This window comes from Cupressus sempervirens, chromosome 1 (genome assembly GCF_028749045.1).
Source record: "Cupressus sempervirens isolate cs-2001-9-10 chromosome 1, ASM2874904v1, whole genome shotgun sequence".
In the NCBI taxonomy this organism is placed as follows: Eukaryota; Viridiplantae; Streptophyta; class Pinopsida; order Cupressales; family Cupressaceae; genus Cupressus; species Cupressus sempervirens.
Window position 1 is genome coordinate 387,029,668 of NC_143118.1, and position 16,166 is coordinate 387,045,833.

The 16,166-nt window shown below is 36.2% G+C and overlaps 1 long non-coding RNA gene across 1 annotated transcript in view; it reads right to left on the minus strand.

Moving 5' to 3' along the window:
- LOC149577915 (uncharacterized) overlaps positions 1-12,745 on the minus strand; it is a 95,054-nt gene extending 82,309 nt beyond the window's left edge. The window contains exon 1 of the long non-coding RNA XR_016364022.1: positions 11,993-12,745. This is a non-coding gene — a long non-coding RNA (uncharacterized LOC149577915). The remainder of the gene's footprint in view (positions 1-11,992) is intronic.
- Between the last annotated feature and the right edge of the window lie 3,421 nt (positions 12,746-16,166).

The window sequence follows — 16,166 nt, forward strand, 5'->3', positions numbered from 1 at the left end:
GTATTCCACTTACAATTACGAGTAGCCTTTACTACCACTATCCATCATCTTCCCAACAACGCATCATACCCTTTCTTCTCCAAGGTGATTGTCATAAAGTTCAACAGGAATTTTTGTGTACCAATTACTACCTTTTACCCCATCAAGGTTCCTATTGGCTTAATTTTGTGTTGGTTTGCACCCACCAATTGGAATGTAGGTGGCCCAAGTGTAGGTTTCCCTATTGCCTTCCAAGTTTCCTCAGGTAGGATGTTCACCCTGAAGCCTTCATCGACAATAGTATTAGATAGTTTACATCCCAATATTTCCATTTCCACCACTATCGATGTCCTCCCCATTCCTATGGTGAACAAGGTGTTGGTTTCTTTGCCTATTTACATTTCCTCTTCCTTCTCTTCCTTAAAAGGTATTCCTTTAATACTTTCCCCTTGTGTTATTGCTACTCGCAACTAAGGTAGATTTTCTAGTAGATCTGCAATTTTCATAGGAATGGTGGTCTCCAATACTTTTTTCATGATGTTTGTTACCGGCTGGGTGTTTGGGGGTTTAACCATACTTGCTTCTCCTTCCTTTATCATATTATCTCTAATGACCCTTCTAGCTTCCTAGAATCTTTCTTTTTCTGTAGCTACATCTGGATATTCTAGTTTCCTGGCTTGCATTTTTGTGATGGCTAATACTTCATTCTCAAGTTCTACAATCTCGGGCATGTTCACCCTAATTTGTCTAGGGCAATTGGCATCCGCATGGTTACCTAGTCCACACCATTTACACGACATTCCTCCATTTTGACAATCGGGTGCAAAATGTCCCCAATCATTGCACTATCTACATTGGATCATAAGTCTTCCTTTAGAGTCGTATTGGATATCTTTCCTGGATGTGTTGTTATTGTTGTTATTATTGCTCCCCTGCCTATTATTTCTATATCCTCTAGGTGAGGCTTCTGTATTTGCATTTCATGGAGGGGTGGAGGGTGGTGTGGATTGTTCTCCCTAGGTGAAGAATACTTGTGCATTTTGTGCTTTTAGATTGTAAAAATAGTCTTTGATTACGTGTCCCAACACCTGACAGATCTCACAAAATGTTTTTTGCGAGCATGTCCCTTTTGTATAGTCCTCCTTTTCACAGTTTATGCACCATAGTTCCTTCCCTCCTCTTTTCTCTTCCTTACTTCCTATTACCTCTTTCATTAATCACATCATATCCTTCCTCAGAGCTTGGATGGTCTTGGATTCATCTCCACTTTCTTCTAAGCTTTCACTTCCACTTCCATGCCTTCTAGCCTTGGAGGTTTTATTCTCACTTTCTATATCCATTGCGCGTGTAAACACATCCACAAAGGTTGATGGTGGAACTATTTTCATCTTTTTCCTTAGGGACAGCGTCAAGCCTTCAATAAACCACCTTTTCTTCAATCCATCTGCAAGCTTGTTGTCAAGCTTTGTATCAATTCTTTCAGCCTCATACTATACACTCTGACCGATTCATTCTTCCCTTGTCTTGTATTATAGCTCTTTGTAACTATTTCATCATCATCCCGAAGGAGTTTGAATTCTTCTTCAAAGGCTGCATGGAGATTATTCTATATATTCCTCTTGCCTACCTCCAAGTCTACATGCTAGTCAAGAGCTATATCCCAAGTCTCCATTTGCTTGCTAGATGGTTATGCATTGTTTACATTGACGTGTGGGGTCCTCCGAGCCATCCCCTATGAATCCAGGGAGTTATAGTTTGTCCATTGCCATTCTTCTATTATTTTTCCCTCATGTCAAGACGTTCCCTCCTAACGAGACACTCCCTCCTACCAAAACATCCTCAAGGCAACTTCTTTGATTTCTTCCTCTAGCACCCACCTTGGTAATTTGTTTGGAATGAAGGGCATGAATTGGTTTAGTGTCTATTTATCTTCCGTGAATTATCACACTCCTCCAGTTCCCATTCTTGTGTCTTTTCAGCGAACTGTTGGAGCACTTGTTGCCTTCTTCGTTCTTTTTCTATTTTCGCTCTTTCTTCCTCCACACATACCAAGTTTCTTGCCAATAGTCGAGGAATTTGTCCAAGTAGATCGGATTCATACACCGTTGGTGGTACCGAAAGTTTGTCCCGTACCGTGCTCTCCAGGACCACTCTCCCACAAGCTTCCCTTTGCACGTACTAGTCGACAAAAACTTCACAGGCCATCACTAGATCGTGTGTCAATCAATCTTCTCTGGTTATTTCCTTCTCTTCACTGTCATTGTTCATTACTAGTATATGTGGTGGGAAGGGTCTTCCCATTAATCCATCCTTCCTCACTGACAACCTCCACGTTTAGACTTAGGCAACAACACCAAAATCTAGAATGGTTATTCTTACAAGATAAAAAATGTAATACAACATAGATTCAATAGTACTAACAAAACATTTATTGTTCATACCAAAATATGAAGCAGCAAGGAAATGTTATTTCTTTTATTGATTATCAAAACATGAGTACATCATTCATGATTCAAAGTTCTCATATAATGGTCTGTTGGTTGGGAAAACCAATGGACACATCCCCTCATTTCCTAACTACCCAACCTAACAAAGCTTAACTAATGCTAAGTACTCTATTACGTACTACTATGGTGTGAAACTTACTGTTGCCTCTTGTTTGAGTGAGATTATTAGGATAACAGCTCCTATTGCACCTTATGTTGATAACATCTTGGAGAAGGTTCTACAATCGATAGTGGATAGCTTGTGTGGATTACATGATGACAAGGACCCTATTTGTGTAAAGAAGGTAAGGATTCTTGAACTAATGGAAAAAACCAGATTTTTCATCATCATGTTAGATCTTGGCTGTGAAAAAATGATTCTACAAATGCTACAATGTTTCTTAAGGGAATGCAGAAAACATCAACTAGACCATGTGAGAGCTTGCATTAAAACTATCATGCCATCAATCCTTGATGAGAATGATAACAAATGTAAGCAATTGAAATTAGATTTAGAGGCTATGTGGAGAAGGGAGAACATAATCTCACCTATGGCTTACAAGCTTGTGGAGGAGCTAAATGAATATAAGTTGGACATATTCAAAAAGTTTATGACTTAACCTCAGTTAATTTCAGCAGGCATACAAGTTGTGGAATCTCCAAAAATGAAAAAAGAACATATTTGTTTCACAAATAAACTAACTTGGACATCTAATCATATTTGTGAGGATTATAATGAAGTTAAAGCAAACCAAGAAATTCAGGCCAGCAATGAAGAAGATAAAAATCTCACAGCTTTGCCCCTACAAACTAACACAAGTATTGGTTATACAACTCTCCATATAGCTGACTTTGAGGTGGTTATAGACAAGCATTTTGAAGAGGATGCTCAAAGAGAGAGCATGTTGGGAGTCTTTGCATGATGTGAATTGGCTAGAAAATAATGACATGACAGCAACCTTGTCCTTTCATACAAATCAATCAAACAAGGAGCTTGAGGCCTACAATGATATTGATGACCCTTTGGTGAGGAGCAATAAACCATGTGCTCTTAATAGCAGCAACTCTTTAAGGAATGGAAGCAATTTAGAGGACCAAACAAAGATGACATTCCAGGATGATGGTGACTTGGATGCCCAATTGGAAAAAGCATTTTCATATGACAGTGATTAGAAGCATGCTTTGAAGAATCAGTTGAGAGTTCTTGAAGATATGATTGTTGCGGCTTTAATGAGCTATAATGACACTCACACGATTGTTGAGGATTTGTACATGAAAGCACAAATGAAAAAGAGGCAAATGAGAATGGAAAGAGATTCTCATATTGTTGATTTACATGCAGTTAAAGTAGCATTGGAATCGTTGAAATCAGATTATTTATGCCTACTTTCAGAGAGTAACTACATCTTTAAGGTTGCTGAAAATTATGTTGGTCGATTAAAGAAAAAAGAGGATGAGATTAATGGGCTCAACAAGGAGCTTAATGTTGCTCAAAAGGCCTTGGATAATACACTGGTTGCTCTTCGTGAAGCAGAAAATCAGATTGGAACAAGAGGATAAAGGAAGGCATGAGTTTTTTCAAGAAGTGATTAAGGAACTTGATAGCATTCAGCAGATTTAGGACTTGGCTAGCTGCCCAAGAGATCAAGTAACAAAGATTTGGATCATATTGAATTCTTTGTTCAAGGTGGATGTTGACTAGACATTTGATAATCCACTCTTTGAGCTGAATACTGAAGAACTTTCTGATCTCCGTGATGAGGATGATCTTGACTAGAGGATGTGGGACCCAATCGTAGTTCCTAGCGGTGAGTTTGGTTCACAGGATTGGTGTGGTGATCCAATTTTCAGATTTAACACTGTTTCTCATTGTCCAATCAGCTTACACATGGTTTTAGTTTCTAACTTACACATGAGTTGGAGAGACTCCTTGCTTCACCAGCTAAATAGATCTTGGTTGAGAATTGATGGGAGTTATAATTTGATCATAGGGGATGGATTCTTAGTCCTTTCTTTACTCATGACAACAATATGCCCAGGTGTATTTCAGATTGATGACGAAATGTATAGCCTCTCTGCACCTTTGGTATTGATATCAGCGATTGAACAGTTTGATATCTTCACCAGTAGTTTAGGATGGATGATTATGATGGAAATTAGTATGCATTTCCATGGAAGATCACTCATAGATGGAGAATTGTCCAGTATTAATAGCTCCTCGAGACATTTATATCTTCTCATATCTGATAATTGTGATAGTGTAACAGTGTGGGATCCTAATATTGGTATGATTGATGCTTTACTTCAGCAGCATATCGACAAATGGTTGCACAATTTCAGGCATGGAGCAGCTTTAATCAGAGAAGTGCAGCAGATGAGTGTAGCAGTAATTTCCAGTTTGGCCTACAGAGCTACTTGCAGATTTATATGGGATCCTGGCACCGATTGCTTGAGGGAGGACTTGAAATGTTCCTTTTTTTTGGACATTAGAAATTCTGAAGTCAAATTCATAAAATATCAAATTTGGCTTTAGGAAGCTTAATGCAAATTTAATAAATGGGTCAAATTGATATTATTAAGTGGGTTAAGGTGACAAGAGGGAAAAAGACGAAAGGACTGGAGAAGGATAACTGAAGGATCACCATTTAGAGCATAAATGAAGGATGAGGAGTTCATATTGGGCATGTTTGGATATTGATTTAGTTTGAGACTTCTTTTGGAGAAATAAAGGAGGTGTCAACTTCATTCTAGGATCTGAGAATGCAAACCCTCAGGTTCTTGGTGGATTGGATGTAGCTCCGATTCATCAGCTGTGGTGAATTCGCAACAGAGTTCACAGTTGCATTTTAGATTCATTTTTGGTTATCAAATCTGACTGTTATCACTGTTTTGAGGATTGGACTGTTATTGTATTGCTGAATATTATAAGGCAATAACATTTTCAGTATTTTCTATGCGCATTTACTGGTTAAGATTGCCAGTCTTTATTCCATAATTTATCTGTTATATTCTAAAAAAATTTGCGGTAAAAAAATTGGAGAGAATATCTGAGGATATTACACTGCTGCAACCTCTTTCCTTTTGCCAGTTATCATCTTCCCTTCAAATAGTCCTAATCTTTGTATCTCCTCTTTCAATAGAGGTACATTTGGTTTCTAGAATTAGACTGGAATTAGCATTTGCATATTCTGGATTTGTAAAATTTTGTGTTTGTGTCCAAAATGACAAAATGGAATTAGAATTTTGGAATTCTAATTTTCCCTCAAATTCAGAATACTAGTCTTCCGTCTAGATACCTGAAATTGAAAAAAGAATTTCAATTCCACTTTTTTGAGGATTGGAAATAATTACATTTTATTGATTTCTCACATTCGTTTGTCACAACATTACATTGTTTAATAATAGACGTTTGTCAGAACATTACATTGTTTAATAATAGACAACAGCGAGCAGATTTGCATGCATCTTCTTCAAATCTGCTTTCTGAGATTTCTTTCTCATTGAATTGTTTGTGATCTAAAAGTTCTCCGTAGCTTTCTTTGCATTTCTACAGTGTAAAAAGTGAATCTTTGCCCTTTCTCTCGATTTCTGTTCTGAGTAAACTGGATGGATATCTTTTTCCTCGAACATTTTAGTCAGTTGATTGGTTTCAGAAGATACTTTACTTGCTAACCTATTTTGTATTGAATTTGTCTTGTAATTTTAATATATGGCTGTTGTTTCTGCTTAGCAAGGAAAGAGGAATGAAGAAACTCTACCCTCTCCTGCATTTACAGGTAAAAAAATCCTTCAAACACCGTGTCCTTCAAGACTTTTCCACTAATTTAAACTCATGGCTATCACCTCTGCTATATCCAAAACTCCCCAATGGAGAACGGGACCAGCTGATCCTCCATCCAAGCAAACGATGGAATCCCCATTCTCATATTTCTTCATTCATAGTTCTCGCAATGCCTCCACAAATGGGACAAAATCAGCCCCTTTGCATTGCTCGGTGATCCTCTAAAGCGCCTCCTTCACCATCCCCTTCCCTCCTTCAAATTTGAAGCTCTTTCGAAGGCGTGGCAATAGACATAGGGGCAGAAATTTGGTCATTGCAAAAAAATTCTCTATCGTCAACCCACACATCCTGAGTTCTTCGACTTCCTCCACTCCTCCAACACCACAAATACCGAGCAGAACTTGAAATTAGCTTTTCAGCAAGCGTTTTGATCTGATCTTCTTAGCGTAGTTTTGTTGCCCAAGTTTAAGTCTATACCCTTGCCTTAGGGTTTTTGAGTCAAGTCAAAAGTTAAAGTCTTGAGTCTTGAGTCTAGTTTTCCCTCATAATGGTCTTTCTTCTCATCTCCCTTTGAGTCAACCTAATGCAGGAAATCATATGAGCAATATATTATTTCTTGACTAGGTAATTAGGTTTTGGGAGGGTTTGTTATGCATTTTCCTGATGAGAAGAAGATCTGAATATCTCTAATGATTCATAATTTTTGTTCTTAATCATGTTGAATACAAGATCCATGTGAAGGAGCAGTTCTTTATGACAGCATTTCTTCATCTTTGAAAGTTTCTAATTTCAAGGTCAAGGATCTATATCTAGAGAAGGATGCATTTTCACAAATATATACAAAGCAAATACAGAAGAGGACATTGAAGACTAAAGCTAAAGATTGATATACAGATCGTGAGAATAGTTCAGAGAATGAATGCTTAAAAATTGCAGAAATGGCAAAAGAAACAAGTCAAAGGTGGCAAAGACCAAAGTTGAAAAGTCAATTGAACAAAAGAAAGCGTGCTATTGGCTAGTTGAAAAGTTAGATGCTTACTTGTCATATTGGGAACCGTTTCAAATATTAAACGAAAGCTAGATGCCTTCAGCCGTCAGATCAAAGATGATCTACGGAGGTCATAATGTCACTATATAAAGATGCTCGTTTGATAATTTATGCGAAAGGAAAGAAAGTCAATGTTAGATTCTCCAAGCAATGGAATGGTGCCAACTGTTCGCCATGATGTGCCTAGTCAAAAAGGGGGACCCGCACCATGAAAACAAAGAGAGCTGACATCGTTTTGTTATCACTATCAAATCAGAAAGAGATCCACAAATGTCATTATCTCGCTACATGAAGTTGCTTGATCGTTATTTTGTGCAACTTAGCGACAATTCGACATGTGGCACTGTGGGGCCAAATTCAATTTGTGAGCTGCAAAAGGTAAATGGGTTCCAGATTGGCGTATTCTGATTGGATAGATTCTCTAACAGTGACAGAGGTGGGTCAATTTTGCAAGCATCATCAAATCTTAAAAGATCAATGCTTCTCGCCATGTAGCTATGGAGAGATGCGTAGAAATTAGTCAAAGCGACAAGAAGACACGTGTACTTGGTGGACCCATGATGGAAACCATAAAGGAAAGTCTCAACGATGGCCAGAATTTGAAAATGCAGTGACCGTTAAAATATGAAATATATGGATTTGGCGCGAAAAGACAGAAAATGAAGAATAAACAATTTTTCACAGGATTTTCTAGGACTGCATGAAGATGAACAATCATGGTGTGTTTTCAGAAATATCATGGATTCAATATCATCAATAGAAGAGATAGCACGTGCTCGTATCACAATACAAATTGGATATTTCCATATTTTATTCTCTACTATATGACTGTGGCTCTACCAAAATTTAGAAATGATAACAACAAACTATAAATGTAATATCTTGTGACATAATAAAGGTCGACAAACTTGAGAGGGAATGGTTTTGTAATTCCATTTACAGTATTTTCTTTTCTTTCCATGTTTTGTAGTCCACGCATTAGATAGCTTTGCACTTAGAATTGAAAGACAATTGTGTATGATCCTGTAAATAATCAAATGGATTCCACTTCATTTTGATATTTGCAGTTCAGTAATTGTTTCATATATGGTTTTGTTTCTTCTCTTGATAGTTTCATACATGTTAGATAATCTAATTGAAGGATAATATATGTGAATCTATTAGATATTTGTTGAATTCCATTTCATTCAAGGCTAATAGACAAAGCAATTCTACTTGCCTTCATATGTATAATTCTTTCTTTCCAACTTTTGCATATAGGTGGGTAAATGCATTTAGAATAAAATTAGAAGTTAGAGAATATCAAAATAATCTACTACAGTCATTCCATTGAGTGTGATAGGTTATTCATATACATCTTGCCTGAGCTGTTTGTACCTACAAACAACTTGGTTATCCTTTACTGCTCTCAAGTTAAGAGATTATAATATCAAGAATTTTTTATCACATAAAGACATATTAATTGCATATTATTGCAAGAATCATAGGGAGCTGTACCTAATCATTTTAGAGGGCAGTGATAAGATAAATACACTAACCCATTTGTTGGTAAACATCCTTTTGTTTCTCCAAACATTGGGTATCAATGAGTCAAGATTATCTAATTATTAAGAGAACAAACTATTAACCAACAAATTCCAATTCCAACTTCAGGAACCAAATGAAGAAAATGTATCTTCCCACTCATCTTCCAAGTGAACCAAATGGTTCTACTAGGTTTGCAAATGACAGATTTAGCTAATCTGAGTATTGTAGATATCTAGAATTCTACAATTCCATGAACCAAATGGAACCTAGAAGATTGTCTTCTTCATTAATTTATTTGTCAAATATTGGACTATTAAAGCCCATTTCAACTTCATCTATCTCTTTTGTATATAAATCAGCATCATAATCAACATCAACATGACCAGAAAATTAAATAATACCTCTTTTGATTCTGTTGTTTCAACTTATTCCTCATGAAATTTTACTCCTATATTTTTCATGCCTTTGTCCTCTTAAATTATTTCTGCTGCAACTTCAATTCTTACCTCCAAGCCTCAAAAAAGAGATGTGTTTGCTACTACAATATCTTCTATATCTTCCTCTTATATCATCGACACTTTCTTTTTATCATTATGTCACCTGCATGGCATTTCCCATCATCTTTGATCACATCTACTACTAATTCATGTTGCGCACCCTCCAACCTATCCAAGCTCAAATGTATGTCTACCATCATCTCAAGGATTTTATTCCTTTGATTTTGCTTTGTAGCTGCCCACTCAATTGGCCTTTTCAAGAAAATCTTTTAGTTTTTTCTGTTTGACATTTTGTCAAACACTTGCCTCTCACTCTTAATCTACAATCATGGGTTAAAATTCAAATACACAACTATCTTTAGTAGAAACCCTGGAAGATGCTTTCTCTACCCACTCTCTCAGTGGAGGAACTCTACACCTTCTACACAGTCTTATTTCTATTGAAGTGGAACCAGAAAATTCTCAAAGCACAACCCAGCCAATCATTGTGTTCTGGTATCATTTGATCCAGGAAAAGGATCAAACTCTAAAATCGAGTGGAGTGTTGATTAGAGTTCTTGATCTTTGCAGCCACACAGCAAGTAACAGTTTATTTCACATCAAAACCTCCAAGAGACCTTTTTTTTTCTGGACGGAGATGCCCAAAAAACCTTTGCAATTTCAATTCCTCGCCGTTTTCTTCACATTCCCTTCTTTTCAACCAGGCATTCTACTCTTCTTTTTCTTCATACCTTTTATATACCCAAAACCCAAAATAGGGGCATGGGTTTCTTACAAGAACACTTGCTAGCAATCTGGAAATGCAACTCCTGCTGAAATTCAAATATGTAACTCCTCCAGAGATCGACTCCTCCTATATAACTTAATTTGTATGAACCGGCCACAACCAAAGGTTGGGAATTGAACTTTCAAGCGTACAATAGTTCTTTACCATGCATATAAAATGACCCACTTTATAAATCAGCAATATCTTGATTTGAAAACCATAAAAATAAAAGAACAATGGATAGCCTTTGTTTCTCCGGTTAATTGAACTTTGGAATATTAAATTGCTCAACCAAATTATTATTTTTTTGGAATTAAATTCTCTTAAGTGCCGAGTTCAAGAATCAGAGACTCACCTGCAACAAACAAACTAAAAGAAAATAAACAAAACAAAAATAAATGAAATCATCTTTTGGGGGATGCAGCACTATCTATCAGACAGTTCTTGATGCTCCTGCATCAATTTCCATGTATATTTGGTAACCAAAGATAAAAGTTGTCCGGATAAAACATGTCTATATATCAAGCCAAATACATTTTAATACTCCGATACCAAAACATGAAAGGGAAATGTTACAGATTTACTGTATTCATCTACAGAAATAAAAAATGTGCTTGATCAAATTTAGTTTAACCTGTCAACTAGCATATTGACGCACTGCAGTAAGGCCTGCTCACAATATACCATACAGACACAGACTAAACAATTGAACAAATTTTAGGTACGGATGGGCTCCATGGCTAATCAATTACCATTTGCTACAAAAGAGTTTCTAAAACAAATTATGTATTTCTTGACATGGGCCAGGGGAAGCCAACCAATTTATGAGGATCCCCATATATCCAAGATGCTAAGGAAACAACCCGTGGAGATCCTGGAAACATCCTCATGATGAAGGGACCACCATAAATCCTAGGAGTCATTTTCAGAAGGCCAGTTGTATTTCCGAATGTAGAAAATGTTTCCAAGTACCAAATGCTTCCTCTCAGATAGATACAAACTCTGGAAATGCTTTCGAGGAGTAGAACCTGTTTCAAATGCAATTTTCTGCAACCTATATCAGGCATTAAGGTAAAACTTCAACATTTGTTTGTTTGTTTTAATGCATTTCATGCCTACTGATGCCCGTTCCTATCATTTCGTTCTGTTTCCTAAAGACATATATCCCAAGTTGTGGTTGTTTCATGACACCTGGGGTTTTTACGTACCAATTTCCTACTCTGATCCAGGATGTATTTCAGGCACACATACCAAAATATCATCATTTCGAGCCAGCATCCAATTGTGTAGTGCAAACCCTCTTTACTTGTACAAAAAATCGAATATATGCCAGGACTGTGCAATATGCAAGGCTGGAGTGATTCCTCTTATAGTTAAGCATAATCCCTAGACCCCAAAATGTGTATATATTCCCTGGTGACGAGTACACCTACCGGTGACTAATCCCAGCAGGAAAATCTCACGGTAGATGGGCAGCCTGACTATCAATTTTTAGCATTTAAGCCCTGACATCAATCAGTTTTAAAATTAAATCAACAGCCTTGAATGACACCGCTTATAAAGTACAGCCTGCGCATAAAATGGCAACTAAATAATAATAACAAACACGACCATGTATAGCAAATGAATACAGATTCATACAAGGTAGCCCATCAGCACAACAGTTTACAAGACATTTTGACAGTAAAATTGTTTGTGAATAATCTAGTGCATTGAAGAATTGTTCTCTTTGTAGTCTGTTTTTTATCAGCTTTTTGAACGTTTAAATTATTTATTTCGAATCTGTGCACCCAACCTTTTGTTTCAATTAAATGCCGACAAAAAAGAAATTATTACAAAATGCAGGAAAATACTATGTACAACATTCTTATCTCTGGTGACTATAAAGCATGAAAAATAGATAAATACCTTACGCGGTCAGCCAAATATAGCCGTGGAAGACAATCCAAAGAACAACAACGAACTTCAGAACATTAACCAGAACGAACCAAAATATTTCCCAGCTGTAATCGATAGGATAGAAGAAAACTAATTCAACAAGAAAGTAGAGCAAGCCCACACCTAAGTCCTTCAAATTCTGCCGGTTAAACTGAAACTTTATTGAGTTTTTCAGTCTCAGTAAAGTATAGATACAACTTTGAACCAAAAGCTTCGAAATCTCAAAAACTATAGCAAAAGTTTCTCCCAGAACACTTGGCCGTTGATATTTCTTGCCCCTTTTACTCCGTGCTACCCTTTCCTTCTTCGGCAAAATCCCGTTGCTCCCAACATTGAGAGAACTATCGCTACCTCCTGGCTTTTTTTCTGGGTTTCTTCCATTGTTGGTATTTTTTTGTGCAAGCACCAAACATGATGGTTGATTCCTGGTTCTCGTAAGTCTTGTACTAATGTTAGGTACATTGAAGGGATTTAAGACTCGTTTTTTGGTGTGAATGGTATTGATTCTAAGGGAAGGACGAAAGTTGCAGAGGGATCCCATTGCCTTCAAATGAGATCTTCCAGAAAGCCGAGGCCGATAAAGTTGAATTGCTGGGAAATCTCAAACCAATTAAAATTATTTTCTAAACTAGTTTTGTCTTAAAAACTAATGAAGACAGGTTATTTGAATAGTTTTATATCTATTTTATTTGATAAAATATACGTTTTCAAAAAAAAATTGGATTTTTTAGTTCCTGCCTAAAGGCCAGTCAGATGCTACTAGTTCAACTTTAATTATTTTTTCCAAATCCTAAGTTCTATTAGAAGTTTATCAATTAAAATATTTTAAAAAAATATTTAAATACAATTTGTTTACCTTGTCATTGGCTCTCAGCAATTTAGGCAAGGAATAAAATATTTTTCCCTAAGCAAAATTAGGTTAAAATTAAAAGCTAAGGCGGTGGATAAAAAGTTGATGGTTGAAAAGGTGGTCGTATGCAATTAATGTTCATTAATATGATGTTTATCTAAAACCCATCTTCTTTCCACCGTCTTTCCACCGCCACATCTAGATTGAATCCAACACAACAGATTTGGGGGTTCTGATAATGTTTTAAATTATGTTGGTCACCTAAATTAGAACAGATTGAATCCAACACAATAGATTTGGAAGATTTTTTGCCGTAGAGACAAATTAAGGGTTTGGAAGCAGATACTACAGAGATGAAGGAGCGGCTAGGGCACTAGCCATAGGCGGGGAACTAGAATCCCCTACTCCCTATAGGTAGGATTTTTGCAAACCGAATTCTTCTCTGTCTGGTTTTGAATATGGCTTCTCTTCTTTTAGGTATCACTTCACCTCTCTGTTAATTTTATTTTGGTTTCTTTTTTGTAACAGCAAATAAGTCGCTTCTTCTTTACATTTCATGGAATTAATTTATATTATTATATTATAAGCCCTTAAATGTTGGTTCTGGAAGTTTCTGCGTTGAGCATGAAGTTTCTCGGCTCCGCAATACTGTAGCCTTTAGAAAGGACAATGTATTGGAAGGACACGGAAGCTGATAAAAGATTGGTGCCACAAATTGTGCAGCCCAAAAACGCCACGGTCAATTCCTAGCAGCTGAAAAGAGCCCCGGATGGAGATGAAACTAACTATGGCTCATCATAATTGATTATTCTATAGATTTCATAACGGCTGTTGCGCCTACAACCAGACTGTGAGGCAGGTGCGCAACGATGGAATCAGTACTGAATTCACTTCATTACTACGTAATACCACTGCAAGCAATTTGCCCATGGCCTACTATTTATAAGGCTTATCGATGATGCGATGTTAGGATCAATCGCAATCCAACTATCCGTTGTTAGCTCTAATTATCCGCTGCTGTCTTACAATAATAGAAGATGAGTACCAATGTCGTTGCTACTTAGGCATAAGAATTGTAAATGAAAATAAAGATTTTGTGTGCAATTGAACATGTTATTGGCAATAGTATAAGAATTTGGTAATTTAAGCCCTTTTACTTCCTCTATTTTCTCTAAAGAAAGTATTTGCTACAGAAATATGAGAGAAAGCAACATAGCATTTACACAGCCACTACACCCGACATCAGAATCATGGCATGAGTGTCTCATCTCATTGCCCTTGTCGCCAGGTTTGGCCTCAATTATAATGACCTGAATTCCACCGATGTTTGACTTGCTGCTTCAATTTCTCCCACTGAAGGCAACAGAATTTGTTGTGTAGAATCAGATTTCACACTATAGCCGTGAGACTCAATGGTCATATTTGGTACAATTTAAACTGTAACAAATTCTCAGTATGTCACCCACGCAAATCTTGACACAAAAGGGCTTTTCTCTGGTGTTTTCAACCTTGGTCGCTTGGCCCCCAAATCCATCTATCAAAGCATTTGAATTATTATTATCAAAGCAAAATTATTATCAAAGCAAGCATTTGAATTTAGGGAAATTTGAACTATTTACACCTATTACAATGCGTGTCATAACGCCAAGATCTGTCTGCAACTTGCACAAACTCCTCAACAACTAGCACGCATGTGCGCTGCATGCATTCATTGATTAAACTACTTTTTTTATCTCAAAATTTTAATAATAAACATGTCAGGAAATTAAATAAAGTTTTCCTTTGATTATTATTATTAATTTAATTTTTCATTTTCATAATCGTTGTTGCTACCCGCACTATTTAATTGATCTTTTTGAATTATATTCAAATAAAATTATACTTTTAATTTATTTTCTTTTTAATTTAGAAATATAATATTTTCATTATATTTAGACTTTATAAATACAATCTGATTTGTAAAACTAAAATAATAGTACAATTACAATTATAAAATAATCGCAATATGTGATTGAAAATACCCATTTCTCGCCCAAGAAAATACAATGCTGTCTTCATTGCTAGGTAACATCCACCTTCTAATTTCTCTCATTTGGAAACATCCTACTGACCAGCAGGCTCGACAGTTGCTCTTCGATTTGGAAACATCTTACTATGGTGTAATCATGAAACCTTTTAATATTTTTTATAAACAGACTAATAGCTAGGCTAGGCCAGTGCTCTTTGTATTGTATACATATAAAAAAATTATATTGTTATATTCTGTTCTGTTCTTTATACCTACATATACTAACCATCACATAGAGCCAAAATCCCTTTACCATACTATTATCTATCCTCTAGATATGGTTTTCTTGCCTACTGCATCCATTTCACAGAAAGGAACATGTATTACATCAATGTATGTAATTTTAAAAAATAGTATTTTGTCGGAATGGTTGGTAATTTTAGAAATTCAAAAAGCTTTTGTGCAATTTCTCAATTGCACTGTTCTTGTAACAGCAACTACCTTGCACTATTTTCCTTGATATCTATTTCTTTAGTTCACGAGCTTTATAGCATATGGTAGGAACTATGACGCATCGCGTCCCTTGTTTTAAAGTGTCTTTGTGATAAATATTTTATTTTTTTCATCTATTCTACATTATTTTTGTAGTGAAAGCAAAGTTTATTTATTTATTTATCTTTTTTATAATTTTATAATTAAGTGGAATGTGTTGCATAGCTTTAAGGTTGGGAGAAGATACTAGGGAAGGATAGACCAATGTTGCAGAGGATAGAATTTATGTTATTTCTTGCAAGGATGTAGAGAGGCAAGTCATTGATAGGATCGTGCTTATGGTGGATAAGACAAGCAGGATCATAGATGGTGCTCCAATCCAAACCTCTGCTAAGACAAACTTGACCCCAAATTTAAATGCGGACAAGGACGATGGGTTTATATCACCTGATCAAAATGATAAGGGTTTTGATCTTCAAAGATGTTTAGATTTCTCCTATCTATAATCTTTGAAGCTCCTTTGATGGGGTAAAAAATAGTGGAGATAATTCTATAGATTTTGAGTCTGAAGATTAAAGTAATGAGAATTTGGAGGGGGGATGAATTGGATATTCATTATAGCCTTGGAGTGATTGAAAAGAGATTGTCTGAACAAACATCTTCCCTTCAAAACAAAGCCAAGCTAGGGGGGAAGAAGAAGTGAGCACTCAAATATAATTGGGTTAAGTTGGAAATGGCAAGCAACATCGTTGGCCAAAGTAAATTGAGATCAAGAAAAGACATAACATTGTCTT